Source organism: Macaca fascicularis, chromosome 1, assembly GCF_037993035.2.
Source record: "Macaca fascicularis isolate 582-1 chromosome 1, T2T-MFA8v1.1".
NCBI lineage: Eukaryota > Metazoa > Chordata > Mammalia > Primates > Cercopithecidae > Macaca > Macaca fascicularis.
The window spans coordinates 12,682,207-12,709,407 of NC_088375.1; the positions used below are offsets into that span (position 1 = coordinate 12,682,207).

General features: G+C 44.5%; 1 protein-coding gene across 9 annotated transcripts in view; it reads right to left on the reverse strand.

Moving 5' to 3' along the window:
• Positions 1 to 27,201, reverse strand: part of EDARADD (EDAR associated via death domain) — a 99,869-nt gene that overhangs the window by 38,010 nt on the left and 34,658 nt on the right. The window lies entirely within an intron of this gene.

Consider the following 27,201-nt stretch of genomic DNA (forward strand, 5'->3'; position numbering starts at 1 on the left):
CCATTAAAAATCACCAGGAGCATTGCCAAAATGTTTGACCAGGGCATCGGGCTGGGTCAGTGAGGCCAGAGGAGGGCTGCAGGGCTGCGTCTCCAGCGGCTGTACAGGGATGAGTGGGGAGTGTGACAGCTAAACACAGGTGCAGAGGGAGTGAGGGGGAGGGCGGGAAGGGGAAGAAAGAAAAGAGGAAAGCTGGGGTCAGAGAGGGAACTTCAGAGTCACAGATAGAGGGTTTGTTCCCAGCGGTGGCATGATCTGAGGCATGGCCATTCCCTTGGTGGCACAGGCACACGTGGGAGGAAGGTCATGGCAAGGTCACAGTCTGGGATAAAGAAGTTCAGTCTAGAGAAAGTGAGAAGCCACATGCCGAGGAAGGTAAATACCAATGGGAGGTAGAATCAGATGATTATCTGTTTTGGACAAAATTGTTTACAGTTATCTAAAGACAGAAAGAGAAGTTCTACAGTTTTTAAAGACCCCAGCCAAGTTCTCCCAGCATTACTCACTTATTTTTAACTTTCTAGTGGTCAGTGAGTTATTCTAACACAGGACCCTCGATCACCTTACTAGAGATGAGTGAGTGGCCAGCTCTACAGACTGCTGGGAAGGTAGGTAAATGAAGAACAGAGAAAACAGGGAGATGGAGGAGTGTGAGGCCAAGAGAGATCCGCGATGCTTTTGTTCACAGAACAGAACAAGTGATTTCTCCCTTGAACCCAGGAGATGGAGATTGCAGTGAGCGGAGATCACGCCACTGCACTCCAGCCTGGGTGACAGAGCAAGACTCTAAAAATAAGACCAGGCGGCCAGGAGCAGTGGCTCACACCTGTAATCCCTGTCGTTTTGGGAGGCCGAGGCGGGCAAATCACAAGATTAGCAGATCGAGACCATCCTGGCTAAAATGGTGAAACCCTGTCTCTACTAAAAGTTTAAAAAAATAGCCAGATGTCGCGGCACATGCCTGTAGTCCCAGCTACTTGGGAGGCTGAGGCAGGAGAATCACTTGAACCCAGGAGGCGGAGGTTGCAGTGAGCCGAGATAGTGCCACTGCTCTCCAGCCTGGATGTCAGAGCAAGACTCCGTCTCAAAAAAAAGAACAGGCGATTTCTATTCCAGTGCAACTGACCCCTTGAGATTTCCTCTCCCCTCTTTAAATGTCCAGACAGCTCTGCAACAGGAACCCTTTCACCGCCTGTTTTGGGAACCTGCCGTTAGTTTGGACTAGAATGCAATAGCTGCAAGGCTGAAGTGAGTCCCTCTCATCAGTGTTAAAAACACCAAGTATGTGCTCTAGGCAGTTTTATAGTTTCATCTAATAGCCCTGGTTTCCCCCCCGTTCTATAAACTTCCCATCAGGGATAAAGTAAAGAGTTACCAAGCAAACCAGAACGATCAGATTTTCCCTTAGAGGAAGGAACTAAGGACTCTCCAGTCTATTAAACAGATCTTGTCGGAGCTTGAAAGGATTCCTACATATCATGAGAAGCAGGTAGGGGCCTGCCGGGCTGACTCACACCAGATATCATCTCCAGCAAGTGCTGGTCGGGTCCATTCCCTGTTATTTTACTGTAGGTAATGACTTGGGGTCTGCAGAGAATCTGGTGAGCTGGTTGCCCTGCCAAGCCAATGAAGTTGTTGGATGGGATTCTGCCCACTGCCTCTCCATCCAGTTTTTTTTTGTTTTTTTTTTTAAAGACAGAGCCTTGCTCTGTCACCCAGGCTGGAGTGCAGTGGCATAATCTCAGCTCACTGCAACCTCTGCCTCGTAGGTTTAAGCGATTCTTCTGCCTCGGCCTCCCAAGTAGCTGGGACTGCAGGCACACACCACCATGCCCGGCGAATTTTTGCATTTTTAGTAGAGATGGGGTTTCACCATACTGGCCAAGTTGCTCTCGAACTCCTCACCTCGTGATCCGCCCGCCTTGGCCTCCCAAAACGCTGGGATTACAGGCGTGACCACCGCGCCCAGCCTCTCCATCCAATTTAAGGAAAGGAGCAACCCTTCCATCTCCCAGTAGCTTTTATCTGCACCATTCTGCCAGATGGGTACCATTTAGAACTGTGGAAAAGTCTAAATCTCCCTCGAGTTAGGCAAGGCAAGAGGCCCGGCAGCAGGTGGTAACAACTGCTACCAACAGACACGCTGGGCACCTGGCAGGGGTGCTGGGCCAGGTCCCGGTGCCAACTCTGCTGCTCATCCACGGTCCCAGGCTCCCTCATCTGTAAAGCAAGGAGGCTGAACTACGTGACTTCTAAGGTTCCCTTCAGCTTTAAGATGCCAAGTTGTCAAACTGGGCAGCTGGGCCCCAGGCTCACTTTCTAAATTGTCAAGATTAGCAATGCTGAGTCATCCCCCTGCTCTAGTTCTGGATGGCACCAAGCCTAGGAAATAAAGCACAATAGATGGGGCCCTGGTCTCTGAATGACAGAGTGTGCATGGGGGCTAGGAGGAAGGAGGAATCCAGCCCTCTAAAAGGAAGGTGTAGGTGGTGTGTGAGGGGTCAAAGACAAAGGGGTGTGTCCCACTTAAGATACAAACTCTGGGCCAGGAGCGGTGGCTCACGCCTGTAATCCCAGTACTTTGGGAGGCCAAGGCAGGCAGATCACAAGGTCAGGAGATCAAGACCATCTTGGCTAACAGGGTGAAACCCTGTCTCTACTAAAAGAATACAAAAAATTAGCCAGGTGTGGTGGCACATGCCTGTAGTTCCAGCTACTCAGGAGGCTGAGGCAGGAGAATTGCTTGAACCTGGGAGGCTGAGGCAGGAGAACTGCTTGATTTCTGTTTCTTCGATGAGGAAACAAGATGCAAAACCAGTCACTATTTATTGGGTGGCTACATTAGCATCAATCATTAACTAAGATAGTTCCCCATTTATTCTGTATGACATAATGCAGAACTTAAATTGTTGAGAGACTTGGTAGATATCAAAGAAATCAATTACAGTCATGTGTCACCTAACAATGGGGATATGTTCTAAGAAATGCGTCCTCAGGTGATGTCATTGTGTGAACATCATAGAGTGCACTTACACAAACCTAGATGGTGTAGCCCACTACACACCTAGGCTGGGTGGTAAAGCCTATCGTTCCTAGGCTACAAACCTGTGCAGCATGTTACTGACTTGAATACTGTAGGCAACTGTAACACAATGGTAAGTACATATCTAAACACAGAAGAGGCACTAGAATGGTATTAGAATCTTGGCTAGGCGCAGTGACTCACACCTGTAATCCCAACACGTTGGGAGGCTGAGGCGGGTGGGATCATAAGGTCAGGAGTTAGAGACCAACCTGGCCAACATGTCGAAACTCTATCCCTACTAGAAATACAATAATTAGTCTTGGCATGGTGGTGTGCGCCTGTAATCCCAGCTACTTGGGAGGCTGAGACAGGAGAATCGCTTGAACCCGGGAGGAGGAGGCTGAAGTGAGCTGAGACAACGTCACTGCATTCCAGCCTGGCTGACAGCGAGACTCCATCTCAAAAAAAAAAAAAGAATCTCAAGGGACCACTGTCGAACACATGGTCTGTTGTTGACAGTCAAGTTATTATGCAGCACAAGACTGTAGTTACTGCTAGGCTCTAAACAGATAAAACAGCATCATTTTCAACAGACAAAACAGCATCATTTCTTTTATTTGGTGGCATTTATCACTAGGAAGGGACTTGGAGTGCCTCTGGTTTGCTTAGTGGAAGAATGAACTGGCAATCGGCCTCAGGTCTAGTCTGCAAATGTAGACATCCGGATAGTTGTAGGAAAGACACAGCTTTACGTGGGGGTAGGGGGCAGGTACTCACATTATGACATTCACCAAAGCAGCATTTAGAACAGTGAAATTGGCCGGGCGCGGTGGCTCACGCCTGTAATCCCAGCACTTTGGGAGGCCGAGGCGGGCGGATCACAAGGTCAGGAGATCGAGACCACAGTGAAACCCCGTCTCTACTAAAAATACAAAAAATTAGCCGGGCGCGGTGGCGGGCGCCTGTAGTCCCAGCTACTCAGGAGGCTGAGGCAGGAGAATGGCGTAAACCCAGGAGGCGGAGCTTGCAGTGAGCCGAGATCGCGCCACTGCACTCCAGCCTGGGCGACAGAGCGAGACTCCGTCTCAAAAAAAAAAAAAAAAAAAAAAACAGTGAAATAGTTGAAACAATCTCCAGGTCCCATAATAGACATAAAGAAACTCTTATTAGCTGTACGGCAGAGAGTGTAACAGGACATCCTATAGGCGGATGTGAGATGGGATGTCTTCAGTGTCACAGGAGTTTTGATTGGGCCCAAGTGAGGACAGTGGTATGTACATGTTCCACAGAGAGGTGCCAGATAAACCCCAAAAGACCAGCTAAGGGTGGGCCAAATGTGGTGGTATGACCCTTGCCCCAAGCCCCACCTTCAGCTTATAGAAGTCTATTAGTCCATTTTCACACTGCTATAAAGAGCTGCCTGAGACTGGGTAATTGGCCGGGTGCGGTGGCTCAAGCCTGTAATCCCAGCACTTTGGGAGGCCGAGACGGGCGGATCACGAGGTCAGGAGATAGAGACCATCCTGGCTAACACGGTGAAACCCCGTCTCCACTAAAAAATACAAAAAAACTAGCCGGGCGAGGTGGTGGGCACCTGTAGTCCCAGCTACTCGGGAGGCTGAGGCAGGAGAATGGAGTAAACCCGGGAGGCAGAGCTTGCAGTGAGCTGAGATCCGGCCACAGCACTCCAGCCCGGGCTAAAGAGCGAGACTCCGTCTCAAAAAAAATAAAAATAAAAAAAAGAAAAGAGGTTTAATTGACTCACAGTTCCACATGGCTGGGGAGGCCTCAAGAAACTTACAGTCACAATAGAAGGTGAAGGGGAAGCAGGGCACGTCTTACATGGCAGCAAGAAAGAGAGAGGCGGGGGGACCGGCCACACACTTTTAAACCATCAGATTTCGTGAGAACTCACTCACTATTGTGAGAACAGCATGGGGATAACCACCCCCATGATCCAATCACCTCCCACCAGCTCCCTCCCCAGACACATGCGGATTACAATTCAAGAGGAGACTTGGGTGGGGACACAGAGCCAAACCGTATCAATAAGAGAAGAGATTTCTTAGAAGAAATTCACGGAAGAAGTGAAAGCTGGGGCCGCTGTCCTCCCTCTGCTCACAAGGAGAAACGGGACTGCTCTCTGCCCCATCCAAGCCAAGTGATGGGGGCTTCAAGATCACCACGAGGGGCTGCTTATCAGCAGGGGTGGGGACCAGCCTCTCACTCCCCAACTGGATTCCTGTGGACTGTAGATACTCACAGGCCCAACCTTTCAACCACTGGAAGACCTAACCTGTGGGCCTGAGGAAGCGAGATGCTAGCTGGAGCCGCCCTGGATGATGGCACCGTGGGGCATGTTTTCTATGGGTCACATGCACCAGGGCCTTCTGGAAAGCACAAAGGCCTCTTACCTGCTCAGGTAAGAGGTGCAAGGTGTACTCCTGGGAGAGAAGGAGCTGGGGTTGGCTGCTGGGGGGAGGTGTAAAAATTCAGCTGGGAGTGCACTGCCCATTTCAGGTAATTGTGCAGTGGCCAAATTCTCATCTCTGGGGAGGAGGGAGAGAGCCAGGTTCAACCGCCTAACTTTTAGGCCTCCAAATTCCAGATCAGGCCTGTGCTGAAGGTGAGGAAAGAAGCTTTGAGCCGGGTGTGGTGGCTCATGCCTGTAATCTCAGCACTTTGGTAGGCTAAGGCAGGCAGATCATTGAGGTCAGGAGTTCAAAACCAGCCTGGGCAACATGGTGAAACCCCATCTCTACTAAAAATACAAAAATTAGCCGGACATGGTGGTGGGCACCTGTAGTCCCAGCTACTCGGGAGGCTGGGCCAGGAGAACTCCTTGAACCCGGGAGGCAGAGGTTGCAGTGAGCCAAGACTGTGCCACTGTACTCCAGTCTGGGTGACATAGCAAGACTCTGTTTCCAGAAAGAAAAGGAAAGAAAAGAAAAGAGAAAAGAAAAGAAAAGAAAAGAAAAGAGAAGAGAAGAAAAGAAAAGAAAAGAAAAAGAAAAGAAAAGAAAAAAGAAAAGAAAAAAAAAAGAAAAGAAAAGAAGGAAAGAAGGAAAGACGGAAAGAAAGGAAAGAAAGAAAGGAAAGAAAGAAGGAAAGAGAAAGAAAGAAAAAGAAAGAAAGAAAGAAAGAAAGAAAGAAAGAAAGAAAGAAAGAAAAAGAAAGAAGGAAAGAAAGTTTTGAACTTGTTGACAAATAATCCACTGAGTTCATTTCATGTAAATATAACATTAACCAGAAATTTATTGAGCACTTACTGTGTGCTAGGAGATGAGTATTATGATGTCCATTTTACCAAGGAGAAAGCTGACTGAGAGGGGTTAGGGAACCAGCTCCAGGTGACACAGCAAAGTAGCAAAGCTAGGGACTGAGAAGGTCCATCTAGGTCCAGAGGCCATGGCGATAGAATCAAGATAGTAGATTTTATCACCATGTTTCCAGTCACACAGTACTGAGTAGTAGAGTCAAGACTTGCATTATGTACCCCTGGGAGAGGAAGAGCTGGAGTTGGCTGCTGGGGGTAGGTGCAAAAATTCAGCTGGGAGTGCACGGCCCATATGAGGTGACTGTGCAGTGGCCATGGTGATAGAATCAGGATGGTAGAGTCAAGATAGTAGTATCAGCGCTCAGTACTCTATGACCGTCAACAAATATTTAACCTCTCTGGATCTCGATGTGTAAAGTGAGCATAATAATGGTACATCCTGCATAGGATCATTTTGAAAACTATGTGAGTTAGCCTGGGTGTAGTGGCTCATGCCTGTAATCCCAGCACTTCGGGAGGCTGAGGCTGGTGGATCACTGGAGGTCAGGAGTTAGAGACCAACCTGGCCGACATGGTGAAACTCCATCTCTACTAAAAACACAAAAATTAGCCGGGTGTGGTGGCGGGCGCCTGTAATCCCAGCTACTCAGGAGGCTGAGGCAGGAGAATCGCTTGAACCTGGGAGACAGAGGTTGCAGTGAGCTGAGATTGCACCACTGCACTCCAGCAAGACTCTGTCTCAAAAAATTAAAAAAATTTTTTTTAAAAATGGGGCTGTCCTTAGAACGGCACTTGGCCTTAACATTTTTAATTATAATGATTATTCTTTTGATCACATCAAATTAACTCTTTATACAAAACGTTTATGATACTGTAGTAAGTAAAGAAAGCAAGACATTCCATTGTCTATACAGTGTGACCATAACTATACAAAAAAAAATTATACCCATGCAAGGGAAAAAAGAGAAAATCATACTTCCTTCATTGTCTTTATTATTATTGTTATTATTTTAGAGACAGAGTCTTCCTCTGTGACCCAGGCAGGAGTGCAGTGGCACGATCATATGCCTAGGCTTAAGTGATCCTTTATCCTCAGCCACCCGAGTAGCTGGGACTACAGACGTGTACCACCACACCGGGCCCTCGTCATTCATCATCTTTTAATAAGCCTATTACTTTGTTTTTTTTTTTTTTTTTTTTTTGAGACAGAGTCTCGTTCTGTCACCCAGGCTGGAGTGAAGTGGCGTAATCTCGGCTCACTGCAACCTCTGCCTCCTGGGTTCAAGGGATTCTCGTGCCTCAGCCCCCCCAAGTAGCTGGGATTACAGGTGCCCACTACTACGCCCAGATAATTTTTGTATTTTTAGTAGAGACAGGGTTTCGCCATGTTGGCCAGGCAGGTCTTGAACTCCTGAGCTCAGGCATCCACCCGCCTTGGCCTCCCAAAGTATTAGGATTACAGGCGTGAACCACCGCGCCCAGCTGCCTGTTACTTTTATAATGGAAAAGTAATCATGTAACAGAAAGAATTTGGTAGCCCTAGCTTGCTGTTACTATTAACAGTTTTAAACATATAATGAGTACCTATTACATCTAAGACTTTGTGACTTAGCAAAGGCTAGGTAAGCATATGCAGCCACATCCCGGATGGGAAGTAGAACCAAACAGAATACATAGGAAAAGATGTAAGTATAACAGATATAGCCAGAATGAATGATAAAGCACAATGATCCATGACAGTGGAGGCTGGTCGGGAAAACTCCAGCCTTCTGCTCAGAGGATAATGGAAACCATCAGGGTGTATGTTTTCTGATACAGATAAACACACAATACCCTGGATGCTAAGACTTATGTATTCATCCATCCATTCCATTTATGTCTACTAAGTATCAGATTCCAAGATAAATGCTGCAATAATCATCAAATTATCGTGTGCTGTTATGGGCTGAATTGTGTCCCCCGCAAAATCCCTTTGTTGGGGTCCTGATACCCAATATCTCAGAATGTAGGCTTATTTGGACATAGGGTCTCTACAGAGGTAAGCAAGTTACTATGAGATCACTAGGGTGGGCTCTGAAATCCAATATGGCCAGTGTCTTATAAAATGGGGACCTTTGGAGACAGGCCTGCACACAGGGAGAACAACAGGCAGAGGTTGGGAGGATGCTTCTACAAGCCAAGGAATGCCAAAGAGTGCCAGCAAACCACCAGAAGCTAGGAGAGGGGCATAGAACAGAATCTCCCTCACAGCCCTCAGGACAGGAGAATCCAACACTGCTGGCACCTTGATCTCAGACTTCCAGCCTCCAGAACTGGGAGACCATAAATCCCTGTCGTTTGAGCCTCTGACTTTATGGTACTTAGTTAGGGCAGCCCAAGCAGACTAGACACACGTGGTTATGTCAGTTGCTTCTGAAAAGGAGCAAGAAGAAACCTCTGGGCCTCTGTTTTTGTATCTGCAAAGAAAGCTGGACTAAATGATGCAGCTCCTTCCACCTCTAATGTCCTATAAGTCTACACAATCTCTGTATCAGAAATGCACATTGGTTAGGTGAAGACGGCATTTCCCAAGGTGCGTTCCTTGGCCTAAAAAATTTGCATAGCAGGGCGGGGCAGGTCACCAGCGCTGGCACTGGAGCACCTATAGTTAGTTATTTGATTTCTTTCATCAGAGTTTTTATAGTTTTCTTCACATAGATCATACATGTATTTTGTTAGATTTCAACCTCAGTCTTTCATTTTGGGGGGAGTTAATATATTAGAAATGGGGAAAGAATTTTGGGAGTCAGGGAATACGCTCTCTCATGCTCTTCCCCAGCAGCTGAGGCTGCCATTGTGGGCCTGCTATGACCACCATGGTGGGACCGACTCTAGGATCAGACCCTCCCAAGCTGCCCAGTTCAACTTCAGCCCAGCAGGCCATCCATGGCAGCCAGGAGGAGCAGCCCACACACAGGCTACATGAAGAGTTAGGCAGTGAACGTGTCTGCATTTCTCTGCCCTGTGGATGCGTGGTCTAAGCCAGCCTTCCCTGCTCTGGCTATGCTGGGAGAGCCCTGGGACATTTAAGGAAGATCAATACTTGGAGTCTACCCCAGATCACTTAAGCCAGAATCTCTGGGGCATGGGGCCCAGGCACTGGCATTTTATAAAAGCTCTCCAAGTAGGCCAGGCACGGTGGCTCACACCTGTAATCCCAGCACTTTGGGAGGCCGAGTCGGGCAGATCACCTGAGGTCAGGAGTTCGAGACCAGCCTGGCCAACATGGAGAAACCCTGTCTCTACTAAAAGTACAAAATTAGCCAGGTGTGGTGGCATGCATGTGTAATCCCAGCTACTCAGGAGGCTGAGGCAGGAGGATCGCTTGAACCTGGGAGGCAGAGGACGCAGTGAGCTGAGATTGCACCTTTGCACTCCAGCTTGGGCAACAAGAATGAAACTGTCTCAAAAAAAAAAAAGTTCTCCAAGTAATTCTAATGTGCAGTCAAGGACCAGAACCACTGGTTTAAGCAGATCATAGATGGGTACTAATACTGTTGGTAAGAAAATTTAAATCTGTTTTCTTTGGGCCACTAACTAATAGGCACTTTCCATGTTTTTTTTTTTTTTTCAAATCTATCGTTAGGGATTCTCATTACTGCCTAAGGTGCTAGTCACAGGGTGGCCACTTGAAGCTTGCTGACCCCTCCCCCTTAATGGGGCTCATGTTTGAAGCACCTTCTATGTGTAAAGTGATGCGGCAGGCTCAGGGGTTATACAAAAACAGCTAAGAAGGGTAGGATGGCAGGAGGACATGCAAATGAAGGGTAAGAGGTACATGTGTGACTAATCTCACAATCACTACTACCATAGATTTGTGTTAGCCCACACTAAAATTATTCATATATCCGTCCTGCTGTGGAACAGGTGAATTTAACCCATAGCCAGTTAGCCCTCCTGTTCAATTATTTCATATTGGGTATGGGTTTGGGTACATCAGAATCACCTATAAGGCTTTTATTTTTATTTTTTTATTTTGAGGCAGGGTCTCACTTTGTTACCAAGCTGCCTAGGCTGGTCTCAACCTCCTGGGCTCAAGCAATCCTCCCACCTCTGCCTTCTGAGCTGCTGAGATTACAGGTGCATGCCACCATGCCCTGCTCCCATAAGACTTTTATTTTTATTTTTATTTTTATTTATTTATTTTTTTGAGACAGAGTCTCGTGCTGTCGCCCAGGCTGGAGTGCAGTGGCCGGATCTCAGCTCACTGCAAGCTCCGCCTCCCGGGTTTGCGCCATTCTCCTGCCTCAGCCTCCCGAGTAGCTGGGACTACAGGCGCCCGCCACCTCGCCCGGCTAGTTTTTTGTATTTTTTAGTAGAGACGGGGTTTCACCGTGTTAGCCAGGATGGTCTCGATCTCCTGACCTCGTGATCCGCCCGTCTCGGCCTCCCAAAGTGCTGGGATTACAGGCTTGAGCCACCGCGCCCGGCCCCATAAGACTTATAAAAACTACTTCCTCCCAGGCAATGTTAGCTGGGGGGCTGGGGAGGGACAGAGAAAAGAAGATTGAGAAGATCTGCTTTTGCAGCTCTGGAAGCTGAGGGCTCCTGCAACGCGGCCCTACTTCCTTCCCCCACCCTGCCTGCCTCTGTTCTCAATGACAGCTGTGTGGTCTAGCTAAGGCCTCCCCACCTTCCACCCTCCCGAGAGACAGGACTAACCCACTACCGGAGAGTCCTGGAAACCTCTTCAGAGCACAGGGCTGGATGCGTGTGCCTGGATGAGCCCTGCAGGGTCCTGAGCTGCATTTGTTCCCTGTGCAAGTGTCTTGCTAGCTCAGCTCCACCGCAGTTTCTGGAGCAGGGAGCTTGGCCTTGTACATCCTCTGCAAACCACTGCTCAAGCCACCGCCTGTGCGGCGGAAGAGGCAAGGCCGCTTGGACTTGAGTTAGCACAAGCCAACCTTTGATTGCTGGGGACTCTCCACATCTACTGTTTTTTGGTTTTGTTTTTCTTTTTGAGATAGGATCTCGCTCTGTCGCCCAGGCTGGAGCACAGTGGGGCAATCAGAGCCCACTGCAGCCTCCTCCTCCTGGGGCACCTTGAACACAGCAGAGTTTGTGTCTTTTTCTCTGTTAAAATGACACTCCTCATTCTCCCCTGCTTTATTTTTCTCCACAGCACCCATTCCCATTAGAAACTATCTGTATTACATAATCTTGTACAAATCTGTTCATGGTTAGTCTTACTTGTTACACACCCATAAGGCATTAATGATGCACTTGATAATATTTTTAAAGCTTAAAAAATATTAGCTCACTTCATCATCAAAACCACCCTGAGGGAGGTGCTACTGTATGCCTTATCTAATTCTATTGCCTAGTATTTCACAGACAGGGAAATGAAGGCCAGGCGTGGTGGCTCATGCCTGGAATTCCAGCACTTTGGGATTTCAAGGTGGGCGGATCACCTGAGGTCAGGAGTTCGAGACCAGCCTGGCCAACATGGCAAAACCCTGTGTCTACTAGTAATAAAAAATCAGCCAGGCTTGGTGGCATGTGCCTGTAATCCTAGCTACTCGGGGGGCTGAGACAGGAGAACTGCTGAAACCTGGGAGGCAGAGGCTGCAGTGAGCCAAGATCACGCCACTGCACTCCAGCCTGGGTGACAGAGCGAGACTCCATCTCAAAAAAAAAAAAAAAAAAAAAAAAGGAAGAAATGAAGGCACTGCCCAGGGTCACAGCCCAGGGTCACAGAGATTTTGCTATAGGTGCTCTGGTGCCAGCACTAGTGACCTGACCTGCCCTGCCCCGCTGTGCGCCCTCCTCACCCATTGGCTGTCAGCTCCTGATGGCAGGGTTCTGTCTTTTGTTTACCACCACATCTCAGCACTCTGAGCAGTACCCAGGACAACCTGACCCAGCGCGCTCACGAAATATTCACACGCTTTACAGTGTGTGCACACTTCATGCACGACACTGGAGACCAAAGACGACCAGGACAGCCTCTCTGTCCTTAAACAACTCACAGTCTAGTGCAGGCCTCTTCCAACTTTTTGACCTCAACCTACAGAATGAAACATGTAACACTATTTTGCACAAATATATGTGTTTTTAAAAAATGTCTACTCGAAACCAAAAATTTACAAAAATAATTCTATTTCATGCATAGCATTTTGACACATTTTCTACTTTTTTGTATTGCATTCTACTCATTTCATTGGTCAAGACTTAAGAAGCTTTTGTGACTTTCTCTTCTTTTTTTTTTTTTTTTGAGACGGAGTCTTGCTCTGTCGCCCAGGCTGGAGTGCAGTGGTGCAGTCTTGGCTCACTCAACCTCTGTCTCCCAGGTTCAAGCAATTCTTGTGCCTTAGCCTCCCGAGTAGCTGGGATTACAGGCGCATGCCACCATGCCTGGCTAATTTTTTGTATATTTAGTAGAGACGGGGTTTCACCATGTTGGTCAGGCTGGTCTCGAACTCCTGACCTCATGATCCACCCACCTCAGCCTCCTTATGACTTTCTAATCTATGTCATTGTCTAAAGTTTGAAAAATACTGAACTATAGGCAGACTTGGTGAAAGCAATCATAGCCAGGCCAAGGGCTGTAAGAGAGGTCTGTGTAACAAAGGGGAGAAGGGGAAGGTCCTTAGGGGCCCGAGGCCTCTTGGTCTTTGTTTAAAAAATGGCAGCAGGAAGATGTCCCGCTCTTCTCTTACAGTAAAATGGAGCTTGCATGTTTCATATAAAGCATTTCTATGTCTTTCAAAGTATAAGTGCCACGCTCTGCAGACATCAATAATGAATCATGACTTCTCGCTCTCCAACCACTGACACTCTGGTACTTAGACCTGCCAATCCTACAAGCACTCTTTGTGTATGGGTGCTCACAGTGATCGGTTCCAACAGGGGTGGAACTGCTAAGAAAAAGGAAAGGCACAAAGGCAGCCAAGCAGGGAGCCTGGAGACAGAGAACCTGGGCTCCCACCTTCATTCTTCTGGAACATGAACAGATGGTTTAACTCTTCTGCATTTCTTCATCTATGAAGTGGAGGTAATATCTCACCTCCTAAGACTGTTGGAGGTATCAAATATGGGCATACACATTTATGAAGACTGTAATGTGACTTACAAATATATTGAAAAGTTTATTAGTCACCAATTTAACCTCCTTCTTCATTTCTACCTCCCTGTGACCTTGGCCAGTGGCAAAGATCCCTGCTGTAGTGTGCTCCTGCCTCCTGCCTAGCTCATCCTCAGATGCAGAGGACGGTCAATAAAGAATTGATTATGGTCTGGGTGTGGTGGCTCATGGCTGTAATCCCAGCACTTTGGGGGGCCAAGGCGGGCAGATCACCCAAGGTCAGATATTCAAGACCAGCCTGGCCAACATGGTGAAACCCTGTCTCTACCAAAAATATAAAAATTAGCCAGGCGTGGTGGTGCATGCCTATAGTCCCACCTACTCGGGAGGGTGAGGCAGGAGAATCATTTGAACCTGGGAGTCAGAGGTTGCAGTGAGCCGAGATTACACCATTGTACTCCAACCTGGGTGACAGAGCAAGACTCCGTCTTAAAAAAAAAAAGAAAAAAAAAAAAGAATTGATTATGTCTCAACTAATGCAATAACACAAAAAAGTAAATAAAAGGTACAGTGGAAAAATAAATAAAACTGTCTTTGCTTAGATGATATGACCGTTTACATAGAAAATCTGAAACAGTCAACAAAAAAGTAAATTATTATGGCAGGGTGGCAGGATAAATAAATAAATAAATACAAATAAGTCAATTGCTTTCCTATATATGAGCAATGAAGAAGATCCTGACATCTCAAGCACAATACCATTTATAATATATTAACTCCCCCCAAAATGAAGGACTTAGGCTGAAATCTAACAAAATACATATATGATCTATGTGAGGAAAACTATACAAAGTCTGATGAAGGAAATCAAATAACTAAATACAGGCATATCTCAGAATTATTGTGGGTTCAGTTCCAGACTGAAGAGGTGGGGTTGGCTGCTGGGGGTAGGTGCAAAAATTCAGCTTAGAGTACACTGCCCATATCAGATAACTGTGCAGTGGCCATGGTAATAGAATCAAGATGGTAGAGTCAATCGGGTGCCGTGGCTCACACCTGTAGTCCCAGCACTTTGGGAGGCTGAGGCGGGCGGATCACCTGAGGTCAGGAGTTTGAGAACAGCCTGACCAACATGAAGAAACCCCGTCTCTACTAAAAATACAAAAACGTGCTGGGCATAGTGGCACATGCCTATAATCCCAGCTACTAGTGAGGCTGAGGCAGGAGAATGCCCTGCCCCTGCTTCATGCATTATTTATGTACTAAGTTTATGTACTATTCTAAGTTATATACTACTCTAAATTCTTTGTTGTCTTTTCAACAATGTTCACAGCATTTTTGTCAGGAGTAGATTCCATCACAGTCTCCCAGAGACAGAGGTTGCAGTGAGCTGAAATCGTGCCATTGCACTCCAGCCTGGGCAACAGAAGTGAAACTCCATTCCAAAAAAAAAAGATGGTAGAGTCAAGATAGGAGAATCAGTGCTCAGTGCTGTATGACCTTAAATTATTTAACCTCTCTGGATCTTGATGTGTAAAGTGGGCATAATAATAGTACATCCTGCATAGGGTCGTTTTGAAAACTATATTAGTTAATATGATTTAATTAAACATAAAATAAAACAATAATAATAAACATAGTTAATAAAACAAATATAGCAATAAAGCAGGTCACACAAATTGGTTTCCCAGTGCATGGAAAAGGTATGTTTACATTATACTGTAGTCTAGAAATAGCATTATGTCTAAAAAAGTACATGTCTTAATCAAAAATATTTTATTGCTAAAAAATGCTAATGATCACCTGAGCCTTCAGCAAGTTGTAATCTTTCTGCTGATGGAGGGTCTTGCCTTGATGTTGATGGCTGCTGACTGATCAGGGTGGTGGTTGCTGAAGATTAGGGTAGAAGTGGCAATTTCTTTAAAAATACAATAATAAAGTTTGCTGCATCAATGGACTTTTCATTTCACAAAAGATTTCTCCGCAGCATATGATGCTGTTTGAGAGCATCTAACCCACAGTAGACATTCTTTCAAAACTGAAGTCAATTCTCTCAAGCCCTGCCACTGCTTTATGCATTATTTATGAACTAAGTTGATGTACTATTCTAAGTTTATGTAGTACTCTAAAGTCTTCGTTGTCTTTTCAACAGTGTTCACAGCATTTTCGCCAGAAGTAGATTCCATCACAAGAAACTACTTTCTTTGCTCATCCGTAAGAAGCAACTATTCATCCATTCAAGTTTTATCATGAGACTGCAGAAATCCAGCCCCATCTTCAGCACCACTTCTAATTTTAATTTGCTTGCTATTTCTACTATATCTGCAGTTACTTCCCCCACTGAAATCTTGAACCCCTCAAGGTCCTCCATGAGGGCTGGAATCAACTTCTTCCAAACTCCTGTTAATGTTGATATTTTGATCTCCTCTCATGAATCATGAATACTCTTAATAGCATCTAGAATGGTGAATCCTTTCCAGAAGGTTTTCAATTTACTTTTCACAGAACCATCAGAAGAATCACTACATTTAGCCTTACCAAATGTATTTATTAAATAAGTCTTGAAAGCCAGAATTATTTCTTGGTCCATGGGGTGCTGTATTAGTCCATTTTCTGTTACTCATAACAGAATATCTGAAAATGTGCAACTTATAAAGAAAAGGAATTTATTTCTTACAGTTCTGGAGGCAAAGAAGTCCCAGGTTGAGGGGCTGCATCTGGTGAGGGCCCTCTTGCTGGTGGGGCCTCTACTGAGGCAGTGCAGGGTATCTCATGGCAAAGGAACTGATCATGCTAACATGGTAGCTTCTCCTTCTTAGGAAACCTTCAGTTCCCTTCCCATGATAACTCATTAATCCATAAACCCAGTAATCTGTGAACGGATTAATCCATTCATGATGCCAGAGCCCTCATGATCCAATCACCTTTTAAAGGCCCCACTTCTCTCAACTACTACATGGGGGATTAAATTTCAACATGAGTTTTGGAGAGGACAAATATTCAAACCACAGCAGCTGCGCTATGGATATTGTGTCAGCAGGCATGAAAACAACATTAATCTCCTTGTATATCTCCACCAAAGCTCTTGAGTGACCAGGAACATTGTCAATGAACAGTAATGTGTTGAAAGGAATCTTTTTGATTGAGCGATAAGTCTTAACAGTGGGCCTAAAATATTCAGTAAACCATGATATAAACAGATGTGTTGTTAGCCAAGCTTGGTGTTTTATTTACAGAGCATAGCACAGACAGAGTAAATTGAGGCTTATTCCAAGGGCACTGTGATTTTCAGAATGGTCAATGATCATTAGCTTCAACTTAAGGTCATCAGCTGCATTAGCCCTTAACAAGAGAGTTAGCCTCTCCTATAAAGTTTGAATCCAGGAATTGAATTCTCCTCTCTAGCTAGGAAAGTCCTAGATGGCCAGGCTTGGTGGCTCATGGCCAGGCACAGTGGCTCATGCCTGTAATCCCAGCACTTTGGGAGGCTGAGGCGGGAGGATCACTTGAGGTTAGGAGTTTGAGACCAGTCTGGCCAACAAGATGAGACCTTGTCTCTACTAAAAATACAAAAAATAGCTGGGCATGGTGGTGCATGCCTGTAATCACAGCTACTTGGGAGGCTGAGGCACGAAAATCACTTGAACCCTGGAGGTGGAGGTTGCAGTGAGCTGAGATCACGCCCCTGCACTCCAGTCTGGGCGACAAAATGAGGCTCTGTTTCAAAAAAAAAAAAAAGGGGGAAGTCATAGGTGGCATCTTCTTCCAGTAAAAGGCTGTTTCGTCTACACTGGAAATCTGTTGTTTAGTATAGCTACTTCATCAATGATGGTAGCTCCATCTTCTGGATCACTTGCTGCAGCTTCTCAGCACTTGCTGCTTGTTTTATCTTGCACTTTTATATTACGGAGATGGTTTCTTTCCTTAAACTCATGAACCAACCTATGCTAGCTTCAAACTTCGCTTCTGCAGCTTCCTCAATTCTCTCAGCCTTTATATAATTAAAGAGGGTTAGGAGCCCGGGCACGGTGGCTCATGCCTATATTCCCAGCAATTTGGGAGGCCGAGAAGTGTGGATCACTTGAGGTCAGGAGTTCAAGACCAGCCTGGCCAATATGGTGAAACCTTGTTTCTACTAACAATACAAAAATTAGCCAGGTGTGTAATCCCGGTAATCCCAGCACCTCAGGAGGCTGAACCAGGAGAATCACTTGAACCCAGGAGATGGAGGTTGCAGTAGTGGAGATTGCGCCATTGCACTCCAGCTTGGGCAATAGAGCAAGACTTCATCTAAAAATATATATATCTATATATTCTAATATAATATAATATTATAACATGTATTTTTGTATTGATTTATCATACATTATATATATTTATATATATAATTATATATTATAATATATAAATAAATATACATAAATAATATATATAAATAATTATATAATATTAATATATTTATATATTTATATTATATAAAATATCTATAATATATTATAAAATATATAACATATATTATAAAATATAAAATATATTATATATTATATATTATAAAATATGCTATATATTTATAATATTGTATAATATATAATATTCCTTTACTTTTACTTCTTTACTGGAAGAAGATGCCATCTAGGACTTTCTTCTTTATATATATATATATGTAAATGAAGAGAGTTAGGGCCTTACTCTGGGTTAGTCTTTGGCTTATGGGAATGTTGTGGGTGGTTTGATTTTTTATCTAGACCATTAAAACATTCTAGACCATTAAAACATTCTAGACCATTTTATCTAGACCATTAAAACATTCTAGACCATTAAAACATTCTAGACCATTTTATCTAGACCATTAAAACATTCTAGACCATTTTATCTAGACCATTAAAACATTCTCCATATCAGCAATAAGATAAGCATAAGATAAGAATAATGGCTTTCTTATCATTTGTGTGTTCACTGGAGTAGCCCTTTTAATTTCCTTCAAGAATTTCTCTTTTGCATTCATAACTTGGCTGTTTAGCATGAGAGACCTGACTTTCAGCCTATCTTGGCTTTTGATATGCCTTCCTCTCTAAGCTTAATTATTTCTAGCTTTTGATTGGAAGTGAGAAATATGTAACTCTTCCTCACTTAGAGCCCATCGTAGGGTTATCAATTGGCCTAGTTTCAATACTGTTGTGTCTCAGGGAATAGAGAGGCCCAAGGAGAGGGAGACAGAGGAATGGCCAGTCATCGGAGCAGTCAGAACACACACATTTATCAATTAAGTTCACTGTCTTATATGGGTGCAGTTCATGGTGGAGCTGTGCATGAGTGGGGGCAGGGAGTGAATGGGAAATTTGTGCACCTTTTGCTCAATTTAGCTGTGAACCTAAACATTCTCTAAAAACATAAAGCGTATTAAAAATAATAATAAAAGAATCAACTACGGATGATGTGCCGGGAGTGGGAAAATGATAGCATTAGGTAATTCACCAATTAGATAATCAGCCCTCAGAGGATTAAATGACATGGGGTCTTCAGTTTTTGTTGATCAGACTCTGTGCTTGCTTTTCCCACTGCCCAAACAAGTGGTTTTTCTCTTTTCGACAGTGGTCTGCACCACAGCCCTGGTCACCAGCGGGGATTCTCTGAAGCAGACCTTCAGCCCTTCCCTCCACTTCTGTCCCAGCGTCTGCCAGACACCAAAGCAAGTCTTTATCTCTCCCTGAAAATGCGCTGTTGTTATATTGTAAGGTTCTTGTTTTACTTTGTTTTCAAACATTGTTGTGGATTGACCCGTGTCTCCACACAATTCCCATGTTGGCATCCTAACCCTCAGTACTTTAGAATGTGACTGTATTTTGAAATGGGGTCCTTACAGAAGTAATCAAGTTAAAATGAGGTCATTGGGGTGGACTCTAACTCAGTATGACTGGCTTCCTTATGAAAAGGGGAAATTTGGACACAGACAGACAAACAAAGAGGGAAAACTATGTGAAGAAACACAGGGAGAAGCCAGGCAGCTACAAGCCAAGAAGAGAGGCCTGGAGCAGGTCCTTCCCTCACAGCCCTCAGAAGGAACCAACCCTGGGCGGGGCACGGTGGCTCACGCCTGTCATCCCAGCACTTTGGGAGGACGAGGTGGGTGGATCACCTGAGGTCAGGAGTTCAAGACCAGCCTGGCCAACATGGTAAAACCCCGTCTCTACAAAAATACAAAAATTAGCCGGGCATGGTGGCATGTGCCCATGATCCCAGCTACTCTTAGAAGGCTGAGGTGGGAGAATCGCTTGAACCAAGGAGGCAGAAGTTGCAGTGAGCTGAGATCACACCACTGCACTCTGGCCTGGGTGACAGAGCAAGTCTCAAAAAAAAAAAAAAAAAAGAAGGAACCAACCCTGCCAACACCTTGAGCTCAGACTTGTAGCCTCCAGAGCTATGAGATGATGGTAAGTTTAAGCCACTTCATTTGTGGCACTTTGTTATGGCAGCCCTAATACACTAACACCAACATATTAGAACTGCACTCTCCCCTCTTCCTTCTCCCTGCCACAATCCAAATCCCAAACCCTTGGGATTACATCCCTGGGTGAGTGCAATAGCCCTCAGGCTCTCCTGGCCTCAGTCTTTCTTCCTATCTAATCTCTAGACCATCCTCTGCTAGGATGCCCTTTTTAGAACTCTGCCTTTTTACCCCATCATTCCACCGTCAGACTTTCAGGAAATTTCCAGGGTGTGGGACATCAAGTTCACACTCTTCCATCCTGGCATTCAAGACTTCCATTTGAACAACTCTTCCCAAAGTAGTATTTAGAGGAAACGTGAGATGCAGGGGACATTTAACAGGTATGCCCCGGGGGTTGGGAAAACAAGTATTTCTCTGTTCAACTAAGCTTACCTGTCGATCAGGTGTTCTCTCTATCTTTTGCCTTTAGGGATATGTGCTGAGCTTCTCTAAGAGGGGGATTTTCTTAGTGTACTTGCCTATGGAGCTTCTGTTATTGGAGCATCCGTAAACACTTCCACTCACCCTTCCCAGTTGGAGAGTTTCAATGCCAAACTTGACTGTAAGTTCTAGGTATTCACTATTGTATCCGCAGTCCCTAAGGGAGTGCAGGTAATACATTCTTGGCGCTGAAATACTTGAAAGATAGAGGGATGAATGGATGTTTCACCATCTATTATCTCGCAATCTATTTCACATTTATCAAATACTGTCATACCATTGCCTATTTCACGCAGGTCTCTGCCTCCCTGCTGTATGAACAGAGTAAACTCTTTAGCCCCCTAATAACTCTGCTCCATTTCCTCCCTCCTGTCCCAACCAAATGCCATGATTCAAGCCACAACACCAGCTTCACATCAACTAACTCAACTTCTTGCCTTTGCATCCAAAAAGAATATTTCTAACTTTCCCCATCCAACCTTCTTTGAGTCCTGCCTCTGAAAAAGAGTTAAGATTCTTATTTATTTATTTATTTATTTATTCATTTATTTGACAAGATCTTGCTCTGTCACCCATGCTGGCATGCAGTAGCACAATCACAGCTTACTGCAGCCTCAACCTCCCAGACTCAAGTGATTCTCCCGCCTCAGCCTCCCAAGCAGCTGGGACTACAAGTGTGCACAACCACACCTGGCTAATTAAAAAGAAAGTTTTGGTTGGGTACAGTGGCTCACACCTGTAATCTCAGCAATTTGGGAGGCCGAGGTGGGGGGATCACCTGAGGCCAGGAGTTCGAGACCAGTCTGGCCGACACGGTGAGACCTATGGTGGTCTCTACTAAAAATGCAAAAATTAGCCGGGAGCAGTGGTGCACGCCTGTAGTCTAAGCTACTTGGGAGGCTGAGGCAGGTAAATCGCTTGAACCCAGGAGGTGGAAGTTGCAGTGAGCTGAGATCACACCACTGCACTCCAGCCTGGGCGACAGAGTGAGACTCCATCTCAAAAAAAGAAAAAAGAAAGAAAGAAATTTTTTATAGAGATGGGGTCTCACTTTATTGCCCAGGCTTGTCTTGAACTCCTGGTCTCAAGCAATTCTCCTGCCTCAGCCTCCCAAAGTGCTGGGGTTACAGGCCTGAGTCACCATGCCCGGCTGAGGTTCTTACTTTCAAAATGCAATATTCATCTCTCCGTGCCTTTGATGACTCTTATTTATCAAAATTACGTGTGCGTATTTCTTGACTTCCTTGCCAGGTTACAGATTCCTTGAGGAAAATTTAGTGTTGTGTGTTATCTACCAAACATACGTATCAATAAATATTTGCTCAGAAAATGAATCCCCTCTACCTTCTATAGGAAAACATCCCATGTATTATCCCCCTTCTCGCCATTATTTGTAATCCTCCACTCCTGCTGATCCTTTTTCTTTCTAAAATCCTGAAGTTTCTCACCCTGAAAAGTAAAAAGGAAGCCTTTTCTGTACTTTTCAATACCTTCAAATAACATTTTAATATGTTTCTTTGCTACCTTAATGAATTTCTGGATAGAACTGCATAAGCATTCTCGTACTCACTTCTTAACTCTTGCAAGTAAATCCAATGACGTCTTGGTAGGTCTCCCTCTTGACCACACGGTGCCTCCTGCGGGTGGTGACTATTCCTTCCCCGACACGTGAGGCAATGTCCTTCCCTGGCTTTTCCCTTTCTTTATTCAATACATAGTTATTGAGACCTACTATGTAGTAGGCATTGAAGATACAATTATGAACAAAAAGACACAGGAGTCCCTCCCTCAAGGAGCATAGCCTAATCAATGGGCGAAGACAATGAAATAGTCAGCAGACATGTGGCTATGAACTAGGATCAGTACTATGAAGGAAAGAATCGTTGCCTTGACCACAGATGGCTTTCTTCTCTGGCTATTCCTCTAGTTACCCCTGAGCTCCTTTCTTCCTCTGGCCTCCAAAAGTAAGTGTTCCTCAAGGTTCCATCTTGGTTCACTTGTCTGCTTTCCTATAAGGACGAATTTCCTTGACAGTCTCATCCATGCCTAGGGCTTCAACTATAACCTCCCAATGCATGAATCCTAAGCACAGTACCTAGTGCTGTGTCATCCACACAAGCAGTCTCACTGGCACAACAAATCTCACATACCCCAAACTCCACACACCTTTATCTCCTCTTTCTTAACCAGCCAACCAAGAAAACTCAGTCCTAACAACACACACACACATCTGATGGTCTTCTTCCTGAATTCTCTATTGATCTTGTCAATAGCATCCTTCTCCCAGGCAGAGGCTTAAAATCCAGTCTCATCTTCGTTCAAGTCCCCCTGGGATCCCAGATAAGGTCATGAGAAAATCACTGAAAATCCCCAATACCTTCCACCACCTACGCCTCTCCGGCATTCAAGGCTCTGGTGCCCTGGTCTCAACTTACCTTCCAGCCTCATCACCTAAGATCTCTCAAGCCAAGTTCACTCTGTCACAGACTCTCCCCTCAGATCCTCTGTCTATACTAGGGGTGTCCAATATTTGGGCTTCCCTGGGCCATACTGGAAGAAGAATTGTCTTGGGCCACACGTAAAATATACTAACGCTAATGATAGCTGAAGAGCTTTAAAAAATTGCCAAAACCCCGGCACAGTGGCTCACGTCTGTAATCCTAGCACTTTGTGAGGCTGAGGCGGGTAGATCACTTGAGGTCAGGAGTTCGAGACCAGCCTGGCCAACATAGCAAAACCCTGTCTCTACTAAAAGCACAAAAAAATTTAGCTGGGTGTGGTGGTGCGCACCTGTAATCCCAGCTACTAGGGAGGCTGAGCCAGGAAAATCGCTTGAACCCAGGTGGCGGAGGTTGCAGTGAGCTGAGATCACACCACTGCATTCCAGCCTGGGAGACAGAGTAAGATTCCATCTCAAAAAAAAAAAAGCAAAAAAAAAAATTGCAAAAACACTCATAACGTTTTAAGAAAGTTTACAGATTAGTGTTGGGCTGCGTTCAAAGCTGTCCTGGGCCACATATGGCCTGCAGGCCACGGGTTGGACAAGCTTGAGCTATACCATTCCACCTACTAGGAGGGCTCTGGCTCCGGCCCTCAGACTCGCATCCTAGAATCTATTTCTGTGTTAGATGGGCATACCATGCTGCCATTGACTGTGACATCATCATGACCGTGACATCATCATGGCCATAGAGCAACAGGATGGCAAAACCATGGAGCAAACTGGATAAAATGTTTCTGAATTATTAAACAACAAAAGCAGGATATGGAACAATATCAAATTATTTGCAGGGTTTTTTTGGGGGGTTTTCTGTTTGTTTTTGATTTTTGAGATGGAGTCTCACTCTGTGGCCTAGGCTGGAGTACAGTGGTGCAATATCGGCTCACCACAACCTCTACCTCCTGGGTTCAAGCGACGATCCTGCCTCAGCCTCCAGAGTAGCTGGGATAACAGGCACCCACCACCACGCCCGGCTAATTTTTGTATTTTTAGTAGAGACAGGGTTTCCGTTTCCCCATGTTGGCCAGGCTGGTCTCAAACTCCTAACCTCAGGTGGTCCACCTGCCTCGGCCTCCCAAAGTGCTGGGATTATAGGCATGAGCCACTGCGCCCAGGCTTATTTGCAGTTTTTATAATTATACATACAAAAATGTACAAAGGAATGCAACGAAGTAACAAAAATAGTTGTATTCAAGTGGTGAAACGGGCAATGCGCCTTTCATTGATCTAGAATCTAAATTTTATATAGTATGCTTTTTAAAGTAACCCTTTTAGAATCATTTTAGATTAACAGAAAATTTGAGAAGACAGTGTAAAGAATTCCTATATATATATATCCTACCCCCGGTTTCTCTTATTATGAACATCTTACATTAGTGGAATATGTTCGTCGCGAGTAAATGAGCCAATAACTTAATGATACTGTAGTTTCTTCCTCTTTTTTGAGAGAGAGTCTTGCTCTGTCACCCATGCTGGAGTGCAGTAGCAAAATCACAGCTCACTGCAGCTTCAGCCTCCCAGGCTCAAGCTGAGCATGATCTCAGCTCACTGCAACCTTCCCCTCCTGAGTTCATGCCATTCTCCTGCCTCAGCCTCCCGAATAACTGGGATTACAGGCGCCCACCATCATGCCCGGCTAATTTTTGTATTTTTAGTAGGGACGGGGTTTCACCATGTTGGCCAGGCTGGTCTAGAACTCCTGATCTCAGGTGATCTGCCCACTTTGGCCTCCCAAAGTGCTGGGATTACAGGCATGAGCCACCAAGCCGGACTGTAGTTTCTTAATGTAGTTTCTAAAACTAAAAAAACTTGTTTTGTAACCCAAATAAACAACAAAGAAGACAATGTCATTCTTTTCATAACTTCTAACTCCAACTTAGTACCCTAATATTTATTATTTTTCTTATTTTTGTTTTATTACCTTAGATTCCTCTTGGCATGGATTCTTGGCTACAAATTGGAACTAATTTTTTTTTTTTTTGGGGGTAACAGGGTCTGGCTCTGTCTCCCAGGCTGGAGTGCAGTGGCACGATTTCCGCTCCCTGCAACCTCTGCTTCTCAGGTTTAAGCAATCCTCTCACCTCAGCCTCCTGAGTAGCTAGGACCACAGGTGTGGTTAATTTTTGTATCTTCTGTAGTTTGAGGTTTTGCCATGTTGCCCAGGCTGGTCTCAAACTCCTGGGCTCAAGTGATCTGCCCACCTTGGCTTCCCAAAGTGCTGGGATTACAGGCGTGCACCTCTGTACCCAGCTGGAACAAATTTTTGCTTTACTTTCATTTGCCATATGCTTGTGCATGTAGTTAAAGTAATTAAAACTTTATTGATTGATAAAGGTCCTAGGAAATGTTTTCTTTAACGTAAAGTATGGAAATTGTTTACATATCTGAGCCTTACGCACATCCAAGAATCAAACTGTGTGTGTACCGCCTCTCCAACAACTCTATAAGGTCTGCCTGGGGTCTCATCTTCCACCACCTCCTTCTCCTGTATTTTTTATGTCCAAGAATACCCAGTTCACATTGGTCTTAGAGTATATCCTCAATAAATACCAGTTGTAGTAAGTTGTAGAAGTTGAATAGTTCTAGTAGATGGGGTATTGATTTTAAATAACTAAAAATATAGGGTTCTTTCTGAAACTCTACTTGAGACGTCAGACCTTATTGTTTTGTTTCGTTTAAGAGCCAGGTCTTGCTATGTTGCCAGACTAGCCTCAAACTCCAACTCTCAAGCGATCCTCCCACCTCAGTCTCCTGAGTAGCTGGGACCACAGGCATGTGCGACCATGCCTGGCTTAGACTTTAACTTTTGATGCTAGGACACTACCATGTTGTTCCTCAGCATCATTCAAAAAAGGAAGCTAAAATTAATCCTTAGTAGGAGTAGATTTTAGTTCTTAAATTACAAAAATCACTAAAAAGGCAGATAATAATTATTCTAAAGAACATACTTCCAGCTTGCTTTTGTTTTATTTATTTATTTATTTTAAGACAGAGTCTCACTCTGTCACCTAGGCTGGAGTGCAGTGGCACAATCTCGGCTCACTGCAACCTCCACCTCCTGGTTCAAGCAATTCTCCTGCCTCAGCCTCCCAAGTAGTTGGGATTACAGGTGCCTGCCACTGCACCCTGCTAATTATTGTAGTGTTAGTAGAGACAGGGTTTCACCATCTTGGCCAGGCTGGTCTTGAACTCCTGACCTCGTGATCCACCTGCCTCGACCCCCCCGAGTGCTGGGATTATAGGCATGAGCCACCGAGCTCGGCCTCCAGCTTGCTTTTAATGTCTGAACTATAGAGTGGAGTGTGGGTTGTTTTCTTCTTTTAAACGTTTCTCCCTGGTGAAGTTTCTTTGTTCTAACTGCCAAGTTCATTTCAAAGAATCCTTCTGAGTATCTAGCAGTTAAAACAAATCCTATAGATTATACAAGGAAATAGTCAACGGAAGCAGCCAGCTGCTTATAGTACTACTTTTTATAGGACAAGAAGACATTTGTTTTAAAACAGAACTTTAAAAATCTCAAAGAGGTCATTCCCCTATTTTTTTAGTTGATAAATATATTTTCACCTTTTAGGACAGTATTTACTTGATATAGCCAAAATTATAACACTGAAATTAGGGAAAATGCTGAACAGTGTGCTAACATATATTCTGTACCTCATCTTAAGTGGTTTTGGAAAATCCCTAAAAGTAAAGTACATGAAAAACTTAGCATTCTTTTATCTTCAAGGAAGTCTACATGCTACCAAAAAAATTTGAGGAGCAAAACTTTGTTTAAAAATTAGGATAATGAGAAGAACAAATTTATACTTTCAGTTTACTAAACTAGTTTAAATTCGGTAAGTACAGAAGCCCATTATTAGATTGTAATTTCAAGGAAAATGTTGAGTATCAAGAGTAAAGTCAAGTCTGATATTCACAATTAATGGCTGAAGATTCCCCGAAACAAAGTTAAAAGTAGCACCACTGACCATTTTCAAGAGTTATGTGTTTTAATTTAAATTGCTTATTTTATCAACTATTGTGTAACTTCTCTTTATTACAGAGGTGATTTGACTACCCAACAATGTTACTATTAAAGACTTTATTACAGACTGATGTTTTTAAAGCAAGACTAGGCAAAACTTGTTACAAATTAACTTGATGTTATATATAGAAGGAGCAGAACTGAATCAGCCTATTTGAGGCAAGACATGCCTTTGAGATATCGAATGCTGTAAATATAGTTAAGCAACTCTGCTAATGAGCTTTGGGAGAGAACAGAGGTGGCTTGGACAGTACAAGTAACTGACCAAGGAAGTCCCCAGAAAGATGTATATCAAAAGGTGGAACAGTGGAATGACAGGCAATTCTCAATTTTTTGTATGTACCTTTTTGCACAATCTGAACTTTAACATGATGAACATTCTGG